The sequence below is a fragment of the Portunus trituberculatus genome, chromosome 24 (assembly GCF_017591435.1).
Source record: "Portunus trituberculatus isolate SZX2019 chromosome 24, ASM1759143v1, whole genome shotgun sequence".
Classification (NCBI taxonomy): domain Eukaryota; kingdom Metazoa; phylum Arthropoda; class Malacostraca; order Decapoda; family Portunidae; genus Portunus; species Portunus trituberculatus.
In genome coordinates, this window is record NC_059278.1 from 19,058,950 (window position 1) to 19,076,988 (window position 18,039).

At 41.8% G+C, this 18,039-nt stretch overlaps 1 protein-coding gene and 1 non-coding gene across 2 annotated transcripts in view; one reads left to right on the top strand and one right to left on the bottom strand.

The window, feature by feature from the left end:
* Positions 1–5,903: 5,903 nt before the first annotated feature.
* LOC123508242 (mitochondrial Rho GTPase-like) overlaps positions 5,904–18,039 on the top strand; it is a 33,460-nt gene continuing 21,324 nt past the window's right edge. Inside the window, exon 1 of the mRNA XM_045261799.1 lies at positions 5,904–6,116. The gene's annotated coding sequence lies outside the window, so the exon portion shown is untranslated. The remainder of the gene's footprint in view (positions 6,117–18,039) is intronic.
* Positions 10,209–10,282, bottom strand: Trnal-cag. Its single transcript has one exon. It is a non-coding gene; the product is annotated as a tRNA-Leu (tRNA).

Genomic DNA, 18,039 nt, shown 5'->3' on the forward strand with positions numbered 1-18,039 from the left:
AAGAAAAGGAAAAAGAAGAAAAAGAAGATGAAGAAGAAGAAGAAGAAGTATATAGTAAAATTACTACCTCGTCCTCTCTCTCTCTCTCTCTCTCTCTCTCTCTCTCTCTCTCTCTCTCTCTCTCTCTCTCTCTCCCGATTCCCAGCGTCAAGTAAGAAATAATGGAGAATCTGATACTAAACATGGAATCGAGGCGCAAAAAAAGTTGAGCTCTGGGGGAACAGTGGAGGAGGTCAGGGAACAAAGTGAGAGTGACTGGCAGAGGTGGTGGTAGTAGTAGTAGTAGTAGTAGTAGTAGTAGTAGTAGTAGTAGTAGTAGTAGTAGAGAGAGCCATTTAATCACTTTGATAGTAATAACAAAAGTACCAAAGCAAAAAATTAAAGGTAAGTAAATAAAGTTAACATCGCTACCAAAGGCAACAACAACTACGGAGGTGGAGGTGGTTCTCAGGAGACGCGGGGCTGGGTTAGGCAGGGCGGGGCTAGGGCTTAGCTGGGCGGGGCTGGGCTAAGCTATAGGGTTGGATGGAGTGGCGTGGTGGGGCATGCTGGTGAGAGAGAGAGAGAGAGAGAGAGAGAGAGAGAGAGCGGGAATACAGGGAAGGTGGAAAGACTGTAGTGTAGTGAAGACCGGGCCTGTGAACTGAGTGAGTCTTCCAGCCTTCCACCTACAATCACGCCACCATCCCTCGTCCCTCCAACCCTCCATCCTCTCCCTCTACCATTCTCTCTCTCTCTCTCTCTCTCTCTAGCGGTCTCTCCCTCCAGCCCCATACTCAACTTTCACCGCGACTGTTTCCTCTCTCTCTCTCTCTCTCTCTCTCTCTCTCTCTCTCTCTCTCTCTCTCTCTCTCTCTCTCTCTCTCAATCTCGCTTCAGTCCCCACCACCACCAGCGCCTCGGGTCCCTCATGCCTCTGTCGCCCGTATTCAGAAATGCCTTCTCTTCTCACTACGACAGTTTTCCAAGGCCACAGAGACAACTAGCTAAGTTTTCAAGACAGTTTCTCCTATTAATAAATTAGAAATCTTGCCAATCTCTCACCAGAATCATAATAATACTCTTAAAGACACGAGTATCTTCAATTAGCAGTGATGGCAGTGATGGCGAGAGAGCGAAGGGTTTTGAATACTAATATTATTGTTATGAGTGTTTCTATAATGCTTTGGCTTGTGTTTCTGTGATTTGTATACTTCTTTCTGTAACCTTATTTCTTTCTGTAACCTTCCACTGCTGCTACTGTTATATATTAATGCTGCTGCTAATACTACTACTATTACTACTACTGATACTTCTACTTCTACTACTACTACTGATACTTCTACTACTACTACTACTACTACTGCTGCTACTACTACTACTACTACTACTACTACTACTACTACTACTACTACTACTACTACTACTACTACTACTACTACTACTACTACTAGAGAGAGAGAGAGAGAGAGAGAGAGAGAGAGAGAGAGAGAGAGAATACCTATGTGTATACTTTAATGGCATATCTGGTTCCGCCCACCATAAAATCCCTCAAGGAGCTGCTATTCCAGAGAGAGAGAGAGAGAGAGAGAGAGAGAGAGAGTCGGTCGGTCGGTCGGTCGGTCAGTTAGTCAATCAGTTAGTTAAATATTGAGTTACCTGAGTGCGCGTTTAATCATCTTATCAAATCCCTCCATTGTTTCAGTAATCGTCACACATTTAATTGGTCACTCTCACTTTCAAATTACTTCATGACATAATGTTTTCAGTTTTCTGTTTGCTTTTATTTCTTTTTATGTAACAGAAAAACGACCCGAAGACAAGAAAATGTGGAAGAAAAAGTGACTGGGGGCGGTGGTGCTCAGGAAAAATGTCAGTCGTAAAGGAAAGGTTAAAAGGAAATAGACAATCTGATCCTTCTTGTTATAGAATCAAATCCTCTTTAAACCCTTCAGTATTGAGACACATTTTTATCTTGAGATTTGTGTACGATTAGACCATTTTATTGACTTTAAGAAGGGTGTATGGAGGTCAGAGGATTAATAGCCACAGTCTTCACTAGTTTAATCCCCTACATAAGTTTCTGAAGCAGTATAAAATCAACAGACAGTAAGTAGAATGAATATGGAAACGCGTCATGGTACTGAATGGGTTAAAGGGATCCAGTCTCTCTTCCCGTTGGTCTTTACAGGAGGAGGAAGAGAGGTAAGTGGAGAGGAAACAGTCCGTGGTGCCCGCTAAGAACTTCAATTTATCGAAGGTCATGAACACAAACAGAGGCGCGGCAAAAAAAATAATAGTAAGACAAACACAACACGCTCCCAGACTCTTCATACACACACACACACACACACACACACACACACACACACACACACACACACGGTAAACAGCAGCATAACAGCATCACGTCTGAATTTTAAAGAAACATTACCAACATTACCATCACCACTATCACCACCACCACCATTACCAAACTATCTAATGTAACCATCACCACCACCATCACCATTATCAAACTATCTAACTACCATTATTACCATCACTACACCACCACCACCACCAACACCACTACCATTATCACTAACAATAACAAATGAACACTTAAAAGAAAAAAAAAACACCAATAACATTACCATCACCACTACCACCACCACCACCACCATCACCAAGCTCTCTAACGCAACCACCATTATTACCACCACCACCACGCAACCACCACTACCATTATCAATAACAATAACAAAATAAACAACAACAAGTGGAAATTAATGTCTCTGCTCACCACAGCCTCGTGAAACAGAAGCAGTGAACCGAAAAGAAAAAAAAAATAAAAGAAGAAAAACTCATATCTACTGGCTCATGTACTCGCGGTTTCGAGATGCCAGTGTTCACGAGAGCGAGACAATGAAGCTGAGATCCATGTTTGCTAATGAAGGGATGAAGTGGGACTGGTGGGGTAAGAAGGAAAGGAAAGGGAGGGCGTTAATGGAGGAGAGGAAAAGAAGAAAATAAACGTGAGAGAGAGAGAGAGAGAGAGAGAGAGAGAGAGAGAGAGAGAGAGAGAGATGTAAACGTGAGATGTAAAGGTGACCTTGGAAAAAGTCTGAAGTCTGACCACCTGTTTTCTTGTTTGTTTTGACCACTGACACACACACACACACACACACACACACACACACACACACAGCCTTTCCAAGAACACCCTGAAGTACCGTGAAGTTAAAGATCATAAAGGGATTGCTTCTTGGAAAAATACAAACAGTTAATGAATCAAAACTGAAGGATAATCACCGATGAAGATCAATCTAACGGAATAATCATTGCTATATTGGTCACAGTTCTCAGACACTTTACTCCTCCTCTTCCTCTTCTTCCTCCTATCGTCCGTCACCCACCTTTAAGTAGAATATAACACGTAGAATATAACTAGTGTGGAGTGCAACAAGTGAAGGATAGACTATCATAATCATTACTATATTGTTCACAGTTCTCAGACACTTTACTCCTCCTCCTCCTCCTCCTCCTCTTATCATCCCTCTGCCACTTTTAAGTAGAATATAACTAGTGTGGATTACAAGTGAAGGGTAGACTATTATAATCATTGCTATATTGTTCAAGGTTCTCAGACAGTCTCCTCCTCCTCCTCCTCCTCCTCCTCCTCCTCCTATCCTGTCCTATCCTATAAGAATAGAACTAGAGTGGAATATAACACATGAAGGGTAGACTATAATAATCATTGCTATATTGTTCACAGTTCTCAGACAGTCTCCCATTTTTTTTTTTTTTTTTTTTTACTAACTCTCTCGGGCCTGCAAGGGAACTGGCAACTTAGTCTTTTGATTTCGTTCTATGTTGCCCTTGGCTAGCTTTTACCTCTTACATAAAATAAAATCATCCTTTCTCTCCCACTAATGAGTAGAATATGATACGTAGAATATAACTAGCGTGGGATGTAACACGTGAAGGTCTGACTATATTATCTCCCAAGTGTCCAGCAGTGTTCATCGAGTCACCAAAGCAATGTCAAACCTTGCACCACACCTCAAGACACTGCCGCCCAATGGAAAGAACACACGGCCCGCCAAGAACTGCGTGAAGGTTGGGCTTGTGTCTCCAATGGTTGTGGACAGTGTAACTATCCAAACAGCTTGGTAAAGACTTCAAGGTGTGTTGTTTGGATTTCATTACTGCTGTTAATCCCACCAGTGTGTACATCCACCAAATTCATCTATACATTATCCTATTCGTATTCCTATTCACGATGTCACTGCTGTTGCCACCTGCTCCTCTCTCTCTCTCTCTCTCTCTCTCTCTCTCTCTCTCTCTCTCTCTCTCTCTCTCTCTCTCTCTCTCTCTCTCTCTCTCTCTCTCATTGCCACTCCATTAGCAGACCACAATTCCCTATACTCATGCACTCCCTTCACTTCTCTCCTATAGCCTCCCCTTCTCTCCAATCTACATACCTTAATTTACTTCCTGTCTCCAGCCTCTACTCAACCTCCTTGCTTCCTCTCTTCAGCCTCCTTACTTCCTCTCCTCCGCCTCCTTACTTCCTCTCTCAAGTCTCTCTTACTTCCCTCTTTACAAACTCTCTTCCCTTCCTCTCCCCTTCATCTCTTTCTTCTCTTTCTAATGCCTTTCTCTTTCTTCTTTTCCCTCAGCAGCTTCCTTCATTTTCCCTCTTTCTCTAATCTCTCTCCTTTGGTCAGGTGAGGAAAATTGGCTTTTGTATCGGGGCTTCCCTCATGTCGTTAATTTTTTTTATTCTGCCATGTCCAGTAAATTCTTTCACTGACTTTCTCTCTTCTCCTACATTTCATACACTATTTCCTTCTTCGCTTGTGTCTTTAGATTGTTAAAAAGTAGTTATCCAATATTTTCTTCTTCTATATAATGGTCTCTGCAAAATCATCGCCTTTTTCCTGATTTCTTCATATCCTGGACACCCTACAAACACTCCCATATACAGTCATGCTAATCCCAAGGCCACTCAGCACAGTATCCCCAGAGATGGTTGAGGTATTTCCTAATCTCCGCCCCTCCACCACCTCATTAATTAACCCTGACTTGTCTTTTCATCTGTCCTCTCCTTCCTTCCTCCTCCTCCTGCCTCTGTCTCTCTGCCTCTTTGTCTTCAGTCTCGTTATACGCTTGGGTCAGTAGGCTTTATGCATTAAAACGAAGCATGAAAAATACCCTGACGTGTCTTTCCATCTGTCCTCTTCCTCCTCCTCCTGCCTTTGTCTCTCTGCCTCTGAACATGAAAAATACAAAAGCAAGTGCTAATAGTTATTGGTGAAAGAAAGTTTTGTTATATATAAATCTACTTGTATTTGCTTTCGTTTTTCTTCCATCGTTTCTGGTTATTTTTTTTACAACTTTCTCTTTTTCTCTTTTTTTTCAGTCCCTCTTGCTTACTTCCTTTTCTTCCTATTCACCCATTTTTCCATTTTTTCCAGTGCTTAATTTTCTTCTACTCTCCCATTTTTCATTTCTTCCTTGCTTCCTTTCCTTTTCTTCCTTTTCTTTCTCCTTCGTAATTTTCTTCACTATTCCTTTCACTTATCTCCTTCCCACACACACACACACACACACACACACACACACACACACACAAGTTTGCATTCCACACACGTCAACTCTCCTGTCATTACACATTCAGTTCTGTATGTGTGTCTGCTTCATTCCGACACCCCTCCCTCCACACACACACACACACACACACGCCCGGTAGCTCAGTGGTTAGAGCGCTGGCTTCACAAGCCAGAGGACCGGGGTTCGATTCCCCGGCCGGGTGGAGATATTTGGGTGTGTCTCCTTTCACTTGTAGCCCCTGTTGACCTATAGCAGTGAGTAGGTACGAGATGTAAATCGAGGAGTTGTGACCTTGTTGTCCCGGTGTGTGGTGTGTGCCTGGTCTCAGGCCTATCCGAAGATCGGAAATAATGAGCTCTGAGCTCGTTCCGTAGGGTAACGTCTGGCTGTCTCGTCAGAGACTGCAGCAGATCAAACAGTGAAACACACACACACACCACTCCTCTTTCCGGAAGGGACACGAACAAACAAGCACAGGAAGGAAAGGAAGAGCTAAGCATTCTCTTCTCGCCTCGTTTGACCTTTAGACGTCTAGGAAGGTGAGTCTTTTTCCATCCGCTTACGTTTGAAGTCAGACCACCGTACGTACGTACATCACAGACCACCATCATCACCACCACCACCATCAGTGTCCTTCGTCTCACCTTCACATTCATCGTCACCATCACCACTGTCATTATCGTCACCAGTCATTTGTATCACGTTCTCTATAAATAATGTCACCTCACCATTATTTCCTCCCATCACTGTACAGTCTACCAGTCGCCTACAACAACAACAACAACAACAACAACAACAACAAGATTATGATTAAAAAAATAGATGCAGTCGTGTCACAGATCAAAAGAACAGAGAGAGAGAGAGAGAGAGAGAGAGAGAGAGAGAGAGAGAGAGCGACATCAACCAAACGACCAACCCCGAGAGACTAGTCTACCTTGGTCTGGTCAAGATAAAAAAAGAAAAGAAAAAGAAAAAAGAAATAGAAGCTTACAGAAGAGACAGACATACCAAAGGAAAGATGCCTGAAAAAATAAATAAATAACGGCGATGCTTGATAAGGAAATGAGGAAGAGGCAAGGAGGAATGAAAAAAAAAAAAAATGGAGGAGAGAAAAGAGACAGCGAAAGGAAATAAGAAGATCAGGTGAAGTAAGAGAGGAGGAAGTAAAAGTTTGATGGATAGTCAGATAAAGGGAGTGTTTCCATATTCACTCTGCTTACTATTTGGTGATTGTATACAGCTTCAGAAATTTATGTGGGGGATTAAAACAGTGAAGACTCCGGCCATTAATCTTCTGACCTCCATAGACCCTTCCTAGTGTCAATGAAATAGTCTAATCGTACACAGATCACAAGGTAAAAATGTGTCCCAGTTTTGAAAGGGGTTAATGGGGAAATAGCATTAGGAAAAGTTTTACTGGGAAATATACCACTGGGGAAAATGTCTTAGAAGGAAAATAAAGGTAAAAACGAGTGAAACCGGAACTTAAACAGGAAATAAGAGTAAAGAACACAATAAATAAAGAATGGGAAGACAGAAGGCATGTGAGGTTGACAGATAACGCTTAGAGGTTTCTCCAATCCTCACTAAAAGCTAACTGTCTTCAGAGAGGGAAAAAAAAAAGTGAAACCGGAACTTAAACATGAAATAATAGTGAACAAGAACACAACATAGTGAGAAAACGAAAAGCATGTGAGATTGACAGAAAACACACTGCTCTTTCTCCAGTCCTCACTAAAGCTAATTGTGTCTTCTGGGAGGATAAAAGAAAAAAAAGTGAAACCGGAACGTAAACAGGAAATAATAGCAAAGAACACAACAACATAGTGACAAAACGAAAAGCATGTGAGATTGACAGAAAACACACTGCTCTTTCTATAATCCTCATTAAATAGCCTAACTGCGCCTTCGGGGAGGAAAAAATGAGTGAAACCGGAACTTAAACAGGAAATAATAGTAAAGAACACAATAAAATAAAGAATGGAAAGACGGAAGGCATGTGAGGTTGACAGACAATGCATTGCTCTTTCTTCAGTCCTCACTAAATAGCCTAACTGCGTCTTCAGGAGGGAGGAAAAAACGACTGAAACCGGAACTTAAACAGGAATTAAGAGTAAACAAGATATCAATAACAAAGTGAGGAAACGAAAAGCATGGGAGGTTGACAAAAAAAAAAAAAAAAAAAACGCATCAATCTTCCTCCAATGTTCACTACAGGCTATAACAGCGCCTGGATACCGCAGGGGTGGCTTGTTGGGGTCCGGGCGAGGCTTCTGCTTGGGAAATCCGGAACCCTATGACCTTCAGCCTACCTCAGGATAATCAGAGAGGACGAGACGTGTCATTGTGTCTTTTTTGGGGATGGTTTATGATGTATATATTATTCTTGTCTTCAGGCAGCACGAGTCTTTGTGTGTGTATGTGTGTTTAGTGTTTACTTGTCCGTGAAGTATGGATGTTCTCTTCCTGCATCTTGTCTCTCTCTCTCTCTCTCTCTCTCTCTCTCTCTCTCTCTCTCTCATTGATCTTTCCTTTTGTTTAACCCCTCCAATACTGGGACACATTTTTAACTTGAGATTTGTGTATGATTAGACCACTTTATTAACATTAGGAAGGCTTTATGGATATCAGATGATTAATGGCCAGTCTTCAATACTTTAATCCCCCTCGTAAGTTTCTGAAGCTGCATAAAATCACCAAATAGTAAGCAGACTGAATATGGAAACGCGTCATGGTACTGAAGGAGTTACATCGTTTCTTCTTTCAGCTACACGCGTAATTCACTTCAGTCCGTCTCACATCACCATGCGGATCACACCATGCAGTGTTGCCAGCGGTTCTCACCTTCCTTGCTCCGCTTTCACTGTCATTCGATCAAATGGAGATTTCGGTGCCATAGATCTTGAGTTGACGTAATCTATATATTGCTTCCTCACCTATTGACACACACACACACACACACACACACACACACACACACACTTCAGCAAGGTGAATCTTTATATCGTCCTTGAATAGAGAAGTGAATTATAGATGAGTGTTTACAAGCATTTGTGTATTGCAAACTGCGCCTTTTCTTCCTTTCTCGCCTGACAAAACACACTGAACTGAGGAGATTCCCTGTATTGTCCTTGGTTAGAACAGTGAATGACACGAGTGTTTACAAGCAAATGTGTGTTGTAACCTGCGCTTTCCTTCGCTTCCTCGAGAGATACACACTAAACGAAGGAGGTTCTATGTATTAACCCTCGGTACACCACTGAGTAAAGATGTTATGGGCATTCCGGTATTATAAGCTGCACTTTTTATCTTCCGCTGTAATCATCTTATTCACTTAGCAATGTCCAGTGGTTTCTAAAGACGTTTACTTTGCCTACACCCACGCCTCGCCCAGACAATGGGAGGTAGTCACTGTGGACGACGCAGTATTGCCAGATACGGGTACCGACCATTTGTTAAAGCAACTCATGAGTACTTCCAGGAAGTAAAGCAAGGACGTCCATTATTTTGTTTTTTTGCTGGGTGAGTATGGAATGTTTGTATGTGTGAGTGTGTGTGTGTGTGTGTGTGTGTGTGTGTGTGTGTGTGTGTGTGTGTGTGTATGTATGTATGTATGTGTGTGTGTGTGTATGCATGCACACACACACACACACACACACACACACACGGCCCGGTAGCTCAGTGGTTAGAGCCCTGGCTTCACAAGCCAGATGACCGGGGTTCGATTCCCCGGCCGGGTGGAGATATTTGGGTGTGTTTCCTTTCACGTGTAGCCCCTGTTCACCTAGCAGTGAGTAGGTACGGGATGTAAATCGAGGAGTTGTGACCTTGTTGTCCCGGTGTGTGGTGTGTGCCTGGTCTCAGACCTATCCCAAGATCGGAAATAATGAGCTCTAAGCTCGTTTCGTAGGGTAACGTCTGGCTGTCTCGTCAGAGACTGCAGCAGATCAAACAGTGAATTACACACACACATATATAAAGGCAATCAGTGGATCCCTCATACATACATACATACATACACACCTACACACATACATCAAGGTCTTCCCTGTTTTTTTTTTTTTCCTATCAAAACTATCGATAACTGTAAAGAAGAATGAAAAAGTGTGAGTGAGTGTGTGTGTTTGTGTGTGTGTATGTGTGTGTGTGTAATTCACTTCGGTCTCCTGCTGGTCACCCAGCCAGTCTTCCCCATTACGGAGCGAGCTCAGAGCTCATATACCGATCTCCGGGTAGGACTGAAACCACAACACACTCCACACACCGGGAAAGCGAGGCCACAACCCCTCGAGTTACATCCCGTACCTATTTACTGCTAGGTGAACAGGGGCCACACATTAAGAGGCTTGCCCATTTGCCTCGCCGCGCCGGGACTCGAACCCAGGCCTCTCGATTGTGAGTGTGTGTGTGTAATTCACTGTTTGATCTGCTGCAGTCTCTGACGAGACAGCCAGACGTTACCCTACGAAACGAGCTTAGAGCTCATTATTTCCGATCTTGGGATAGGTCTGAGACCAGGCACACACCACACACCGGGACAACAAGGTCACAACTCCTCGATTTATATCCCGTATCTACTCACTGCTAGGTGAACAGGGGCTACACGTGAAAGGAGACACACCCAATTATCTCCACCCGGCCGGGGAATCGAACCCCAGTCCTCTGGCTTCTGAAGCCAGCGCTCTAACCACTGAGCTACCGGGCCGTGTGTGTGTGTGTGTATGTGTGTGTGTGTGTGTGTAAGGAGGGAGGGCTGGAGAGGATATACACATTAGCGTGTACATTTCTAAGAACCACACGGGATTTACAAGGTGAAAAGAGCAAGTCAAGTCATTCTGTTCGTCTCAGGGCCAGAGAGGGAGGGAGTGAAGGAGGGAGGGAGGCGAGGCTGACAGTCACGAAGGGCCACAGCAGCAGACTTTGGGTTGAGGTCACCTTCCCCACAACGCCTCACACCTGAGTACCTGGCTACAGTGACGGTCTGACCCTCCCTTTTCCCTCCCCACACCTGGCTACCCAATTATCTACCAAAATACCTGAGCACTTTTGCCTTTTCATCCCTCGCCTATCTCTACACACCTGGTTGTTGTATATCACAATATAAAGTGTAGATCGCACACCATGCACGTAGACCACAACGTAGAGTGTAGATAGCATACCATTCATGACACGTAGATAACAAGACAAAGTAACACCCTATTTTTATACAGACGATTTCTTTATGGTCTTTTTATTCTTCTCTGCCTTTCAAAATGCATGGCTAGTTTCATGTATTATTAGTTAACATTAGCAGAAGACCAAGGAACCCAAAAAGCATGCAGTTTTAAGACTCTATAATCAATACGAAGCAAGGGAATGTGTTTTTTTTTTTTTTTTTTTTTTTCTTTCGTATGTAAGAGGCGAAAGCTGGCCAAGGGCAACATAAAACGAAAAAAAAAATCCACATAGTTGTCAATCCCCTTACAGGTTCCAGAGAGTCAAAATAAAGGGATAAATGTCTTGAAACTTCCCTCTTAAATGAAGTCAAGTTATAGGAAGTAGGAAATACAGAAGCAGGCACGGAGTTCCAGAGTTTACCAGAGAAAGTTATGAATGATTGAGAGTACTGGTTAACTCTTGCATTAGAGTAAATAATTTTGTAGGAATATTGATTTCCGCATGCTTCACTCCAAACAGTAGCGCTGGAATTCCAATCTTTAGTGTAGCACAAGAAGACGATACAGTAAGTGGCAGTAGCTTGCATGGACATTTACACTCATTCATTTATTCATAAGAACTGAATCTCGTGATGATATGAAGAGGCCAGCAAGTACACACACACACACACACACACACACACACACACACACACACACACACACACACACACACACACACACACACACACACACACACACTTACACACACACACAGATAGATAGATAGACAGATAGATATAATTTATTGACTACAGTTTTCATATTAACGTAAAGTCATTAAACAAAATCTAAGAATAAAACTCAAACTGAACAAAATTGAACTTTAAAACATAAATCAAACGGTTGTCCATTAATTGAGATTTAAAATAACATAAACACACTAATTAAAAAAAAAAAAAACGGAATAGCAACAATAATATCAGTGAACCAAACACACACACACACACACACACACACACACACACACACACACACACACACACACACACACACACACAATGATAGGACCCTTACAACGTGGCAACGGCTTCCTTAGCGTCATTTCCTCCTCACGTCAACTCGTCAAGGGTGCGCAAAGGTTAAGACAAAAAAAAGAAGAAAAAAAGAAAAAAGAAAAGGAGAGAATAAAAAGGTAGACAAGTTCCTCCGTCAAGGTTCCTCGTCTTTTTCGTGGCTTTTGTCTTTTCTTTCTACTTTTTTACGTTTTTTTTTTTTTCCCTCTCGTCTAAAATAGTGACGCTGATGAGACAGACAATGATGGCAACAGCAACAACAACAAGGAAACTGACAACAATAACAACAACAGCAACAACAACAAGGAAAATGACAACAATAACAACAGCAACAACAACAACAAGGAAAATAACAACAATAACAACAACAGCAACAACAACAACAAGGAAAATGACAACAATAACAACAACAGCAACAAACGAAAATGACAACAAGGAAAATGACAACAACAATAACAATAACAACAACAAAAACAACAACAACAACAACAACAATAGCAGCAGAAGCAACAACATACTACAGTCAGGAAGACATTAACATAACCCACAAAAAGACGACAACAACAACAACGACAACAACAAAACAACAACAACAACAACAACAACAACAACAACAACAACAACAACAACAACAACAACAACAACAACAACAACAACAACAACAACAACAACAACAACAACAACAACAACAACAACAACAGGAATAAATTAACCTAACCCTGACAAGGACAAAAAATAAATAGATAACAAAGTGAAAAAAAAAATATTGATAGCTAAACGATAAAGGAGAGAGAGAGAGAGAGAGAGAGAGAGAGAGAGAGAGAGAGAGAGAGAGAGAGAGAGAGAGAGAGAGATACAATGCTTTCCACCTTTCCAATGTCATATAGTCTCTCTCTCTCTCTCTCTCTCTCTCTCTCTCTCTCTCTCTCTCTCTCTCTCTCTCTCTCTCTCTCTCTCTCTCTCTCTCTCTCTCTCTCTCTCAATTCAGAAAAAAAGGGTGACAAAAAAGAGAAATGACCATTATTCGCTCTAAAAGGTAAAATCTGCTAGGGGGGACGAAAAAAATACCCCCAAAAAAAGATAAACAAAAAACAATAATAAAAAGTTCTGTCTCTCACGTACAAAATTTATCACCGTCAGTCTTTCCCTCTTCTTGCTATATGGAAGGAGGAAAAAATACGACCAAAAACTCCAATAATTTCTTTCTACGAGTGAATTCATGTTTTTTTGTTGCTATAGAGGAGGAGGACGAAGAAGAGGAAGAGGAGGACGAGGAGGAGAAGGAGAAGGAGGAGGAGGAGAAAGAGGAAGAGGAGAATACAAATGAGTAGTAGTTTAATAGTGTTGAAAGAAAAAAATACATAGCTAAGTTGAGGCGAAGCAGAAGACAAGGAATACATAGGAATACAAAGGAATGCAAAGGAATACAAAGGAGGATCAAACTGAGAGAGAGAGAGAGAGAGAGAGAGAGAGAGAGAGAGAGAGAGAGAGAGAGAGAGAGGATAGCACAGGAAGAGACAGAATAGCACAGAACGAGGAGGAGGAGGAGGAGGAGGAGGAGGAGGAGGAGGAGGAGGAGGAGGAGGAGGAGGAGGAGGAGGTGAGGAGAAGAGGAGGAGGAGGAGGTGGGGATAAATACCTGGAACTGACACCCCCAATCAGCTCTCTCTTTCTACACTTTCTCCTTCTCCTCTCTCTCTCTCTCTCTCTCTCTCTCTCTCTCTCTCTCTCTCTTTCTCCGTCGTTTGAGAGAGAGAGAGAGAGAGAGAGAGAGAGAGAGAGAGAGAGAATAATTTCCCTCTAAATCTATGTATCTTGCTCATCTTTCTCTTCCTCCTCCATCTTCTCCACCTTCATCTCACATCCTATCCTCCTCCTCCTCCTCCTCCTCCTCCTCCTCCTCCTCCTCCTCCTCTCCTCCCTCTTCCTTCGTCTGTGCTATCCTCCTCCTCTTACAGTCTAGAGTGCAGTCGCCACAAAATATAATCTGATACAAGACACTTACAGTATTCAGAAACGCCTTCTTCTCTCACTATGATAGTTTTCCAAGGCCACAGAGACAACTAGACGTGTTTTCAAGACAGTTCCTCCTTTTAATAAACTATAAATCTTGTCAATCTATCACCAGAACCATAGAAATACTCTTAAAAACACGAGGATCTTCAACTGGAGCCTTTGGAAAGCGGTGACGGTGAGAGAGCAAAGCGTTTCAAAATACAGGCCCTTTGAACACCCCCGCAATTTGTTCATTACTTGTGTTTCTTTGCGCTTCTGCTTCAACTTTTCCTTTTTCTTGGCAAAGTATTACGTGCCCAGCGAATCACTTTCCCCTCGCCGGCTCTTACTACTACACCACCACCACCACCACCACCAGCGGAAAGAGAAAGTAAAAGGGTTCCTCTCATAACCGCCCTTTTTTTATACTTAATTTGCCGTCCTACTCTCGCCTCTCCCTTCCTGTCTTTATTTACTTCCCTGGTGGTGGTGGTGGTGGTGGTGGTGGTGGTGATGTCTTCGTTTGTTCAATGACTTTTCATCATCACTACTTAGGAGTGTTGACATGGATCTTGAGAGAGAGAGAGAGAGAGAGAGAGAGAGAGAGAGAGAGAGAGAGAGAGAGAGAGAGAGAGAGAGAGAGAGAGAGAGAGAGAGAGAGAGAGAGAGAGAGAGAGAGAGAGAGAGAGAGAGAGAGAGCTAGGAAGGATAACTACAGTAAATCTACTTAACGAAACAAGAAGCAGGACACGGGGGTAAGTGAAAGTAGGAAAAACGAGAGAGAGAGAGAGAGAGAGAGAGAGAGAGAGAGAGAGAGATGTTTCCAAAATCACCACAAAGCAGACACACATCCATCAACACTTGGTTAGAGAATAGTTTACAAGGCGGAAATGTTGAGAACCCTTTACTGTGCGCCGAGCTGCCGTGAACGTGACCAAGAAGAAACTGCATGAAAAACGTTAATGATACAGGAAATTAGTGAGTAGCAAACGTAGGCAGTGTGAATGTAGGTAGGGAGATAAGAGATAAGTAAGTACATATGTTTACCTTTTTACGCAATACTAAGCTTTTAAGAGAGACAGGAAGTACGGTAGAGAGAATGAGTGAAGGTGGATGCACAGGTAAGGAGGATCTAATTTAGCGCCATATTCAGTAACGATTCCTTCTCTCACCACAGTGGACGTGAAGTCATCTGCTAAAAAAAAATGTTTTAATAGATTATAAGAATAATAAAATCAAAATGTCTCTCTGGAATGTACTATTATTTGTTTGAGTGGCTTTCATTATTAAAATTTAATACAAACAGAGATCTGTTTTCCTGAACAATGCTAAGAAATAAATGCAATAAAATAAAATAAGTTCACATGAGCAAAAGAGGAAGTGGGAGGGGGGGGCGTGCGGGTCTACTGGAAGCAAGAAGGGAGCGTCAGGTAAGATAGTTTGGGAACCACTGGACTACAGAGACGATTAGCCGGATTCTAAAGAGTATTTTTCCTGTTGATAATACAAAAAAAAAAACTTGTTAACATGTCACTATAATTACAGAAACATCCTTAAAAACCTGTGTCACTTCAACTACATCCTTGTGAAAATAGTGGAGGTGCGACGCGGAAGTGATTCATGATATCTACCATACTCTGTTCACTCCTGTGGATGGCGTGCATTTTACAGCGTCTCATTGTTTCTTCGCCAGCACACAAACTATTTCCTTTGGGTATACGAAAATCATTCTTTACCTTCTCACTAAATGTCTTAATACTTAAACACAAAAGCAAGTCAGTAGCACGGAGCGAGACTTACGTAGGTTTATTTGGGGTCTACTAAGAGAATTATAATATAGTCATCGCGAGGTGTTTTGCCCCTTCAATATTGGGACGCATTTTTACCTTGTTATTTGTGTACGATTAGACCATTCAATTGACATTAGGAAGGGTCTATGGAGGTCGAAAGATTAATGGCTACAGTCTTCACTATTTCAATCTCCCTACATAAGTTTATGAAGCTGTATAAAATTACCAAATAGTAAGCACAGTAAATATGGAAACGCGTCCTGCGGTATTGAAGGGATTAAGGACTTCAGGACTGCAAACACCCAACCCTCACCTGAGACATGGCAAAGACCTAACTCAACCATAACCCCAAACTCGCCCCCCACCATGCTGTGTTCATGCCAAACCCTCGCCACACGTCAGGGCACCTTCAGCCAGTGGGGAGGGAACACATAGCAAGCCAAGATCCGTCGTGAGGAAGAGGCTTGTGTCTTTAAGGCTCGTGAAAAGAGTATTTTTATGTATGAAGGGAATGTTGGCCAAGGGCAATATAAAATCAAAATTGCCAGTCCCTTTGTAGGTCCGAAAGTTAATAAAAAAAAAAAAATAAATGTCTTAAAACCTCCCTCTTAAATGAAGTCAAGTCATAGGAAGTTGGAAATACAGAATCAGGTAGAGAGTTCCAGAGTTCTTGAGTTTACCAGAGAAAGGTCTGAATGAATGAGAGTACTACTTAACTCTTGCATTTGTACAACCTGGGAAAACAGTAGGAAAGGTAAACAACTGGAAAAGAAAGTAATAAAGAGAGAAAAGGGATAAAAAGGGAATGAGACGCGGAAAAAGATCAGGAAATATTAAAATAAGACTACGTAAATAATTTTCCTCTTGACGCAAGCATAATTTTTCATATCCTACAGACATTCTTCATTGCTCGTAAAGTTTTCACCACAAACCAAACAACATTTTCATACAGAACTAACACATTTTCGTACAAACAACATGACCATTATCCAACGAGCAAATATACCTTAACGCAAACACATTAATCACAAGCAACCACACAACACTCATCACAGAATATAAAGAACGTATAAACATCTTTAAATTTTCACTCCAGGCAAACAATGACATGTAACAAAAAAAAAAAAAAATCATAAGCAACATTTTCTATTAACGTCTCTCTCTCTCTCTCTCTCTCTCTCTCTCTCTCTCTCTCTCTCTCTCTCTCTCTCTCAACATTTGCCAGCGAAAATGCAGAAGAGAAAAAAAGAAAACGACAATCTTGGCATTAACATTTTCTCCTAACGTAACAGGCTCTTCTTCTTCTTCTTCTTCTTCTTCTTCTTCTTCTTCCTCTTCTTCTTTTTTCCTTGTCTTGCCTCAAACAATAATCTCGCTAACTTTCCCTTTCGCCTGTTGCAGTGAGGTGTGGGAGACAGAAAGCGGTTTTAGCAATACTCAGTACTCCTGAACGTCATCGCTATTTATGGTTCAGCTTGGGGCCCTGCGGTAGTACAGGTCTTGATAAACGTGACCAAACTGACAAGACGCTATACAGACATGCGCGTTCCTGAGAAGACGGATTCACTATGCAGACAAACGCGTTCCTGAAAAGACGGATTCACTATACAGACAACGCGTTCCTGAAAAGACGGATTCACTATACAGACAAAAGCGTTCCTGAGAAGACGGATTCACTATACAGACAAACGCGTTCCTGAGAAAACGGATTCACTATACAGACAACGCGTTCCTGAAAAGACGGATTCACTATACAGACAAACGCGTTCCTGAAAAGACGGATTCACTATACAGACAACGCGTTCCTGAAAAGACGGATTCACAGACAAACGCGTTCCTGAGAAGACGGATTCACTATACAGACAACGCGTTCCTGAGAAGACGGATTCACTATAAAGACAACGCGTTCCTGAAAAGACGGATTGTTTTTCTTTGGGTTGTCATTATGTAAGGTGAGGAGATCAGATGCCGAGTGTTTTGAAGTCTAGATACAATATTTTCTTTATTTTCAAAAAGGTTGGGAATTTGACTTTATTTTTTTCTTACTACCTGAAATACGACTAATGATACTATACAAATAAACGTTAACTTAATCGTGCGTCCAGCATTTTGAAGTTAAAGTATTATAGGGTGTTTTCTTTGATAATTTGGAAAGTTTATGAATGTTGTCTCTTTCTCTTTCTCCTTTTCTTTTATTCACTACTTGATATACTGATACTATACACATACACTTCCACTTAATCGTATGGCTAGTATTTCTAAATCCTGGTATAGTAAGTGTGTTTTCTTTGATATTTTGAAAAGTTTAGGAATGTTATCTCTTTCTCTTTCTCCTTTTCTTTTATTTACTACTTGATATACTGATACTATACACATACACTTCCACTTAATCGTATGGCTAGTATTTCTAAATCCAGGTATAGTAAGTGTGTTTCCTGTGATATTCTGGAAAGTCTATGTTATCTT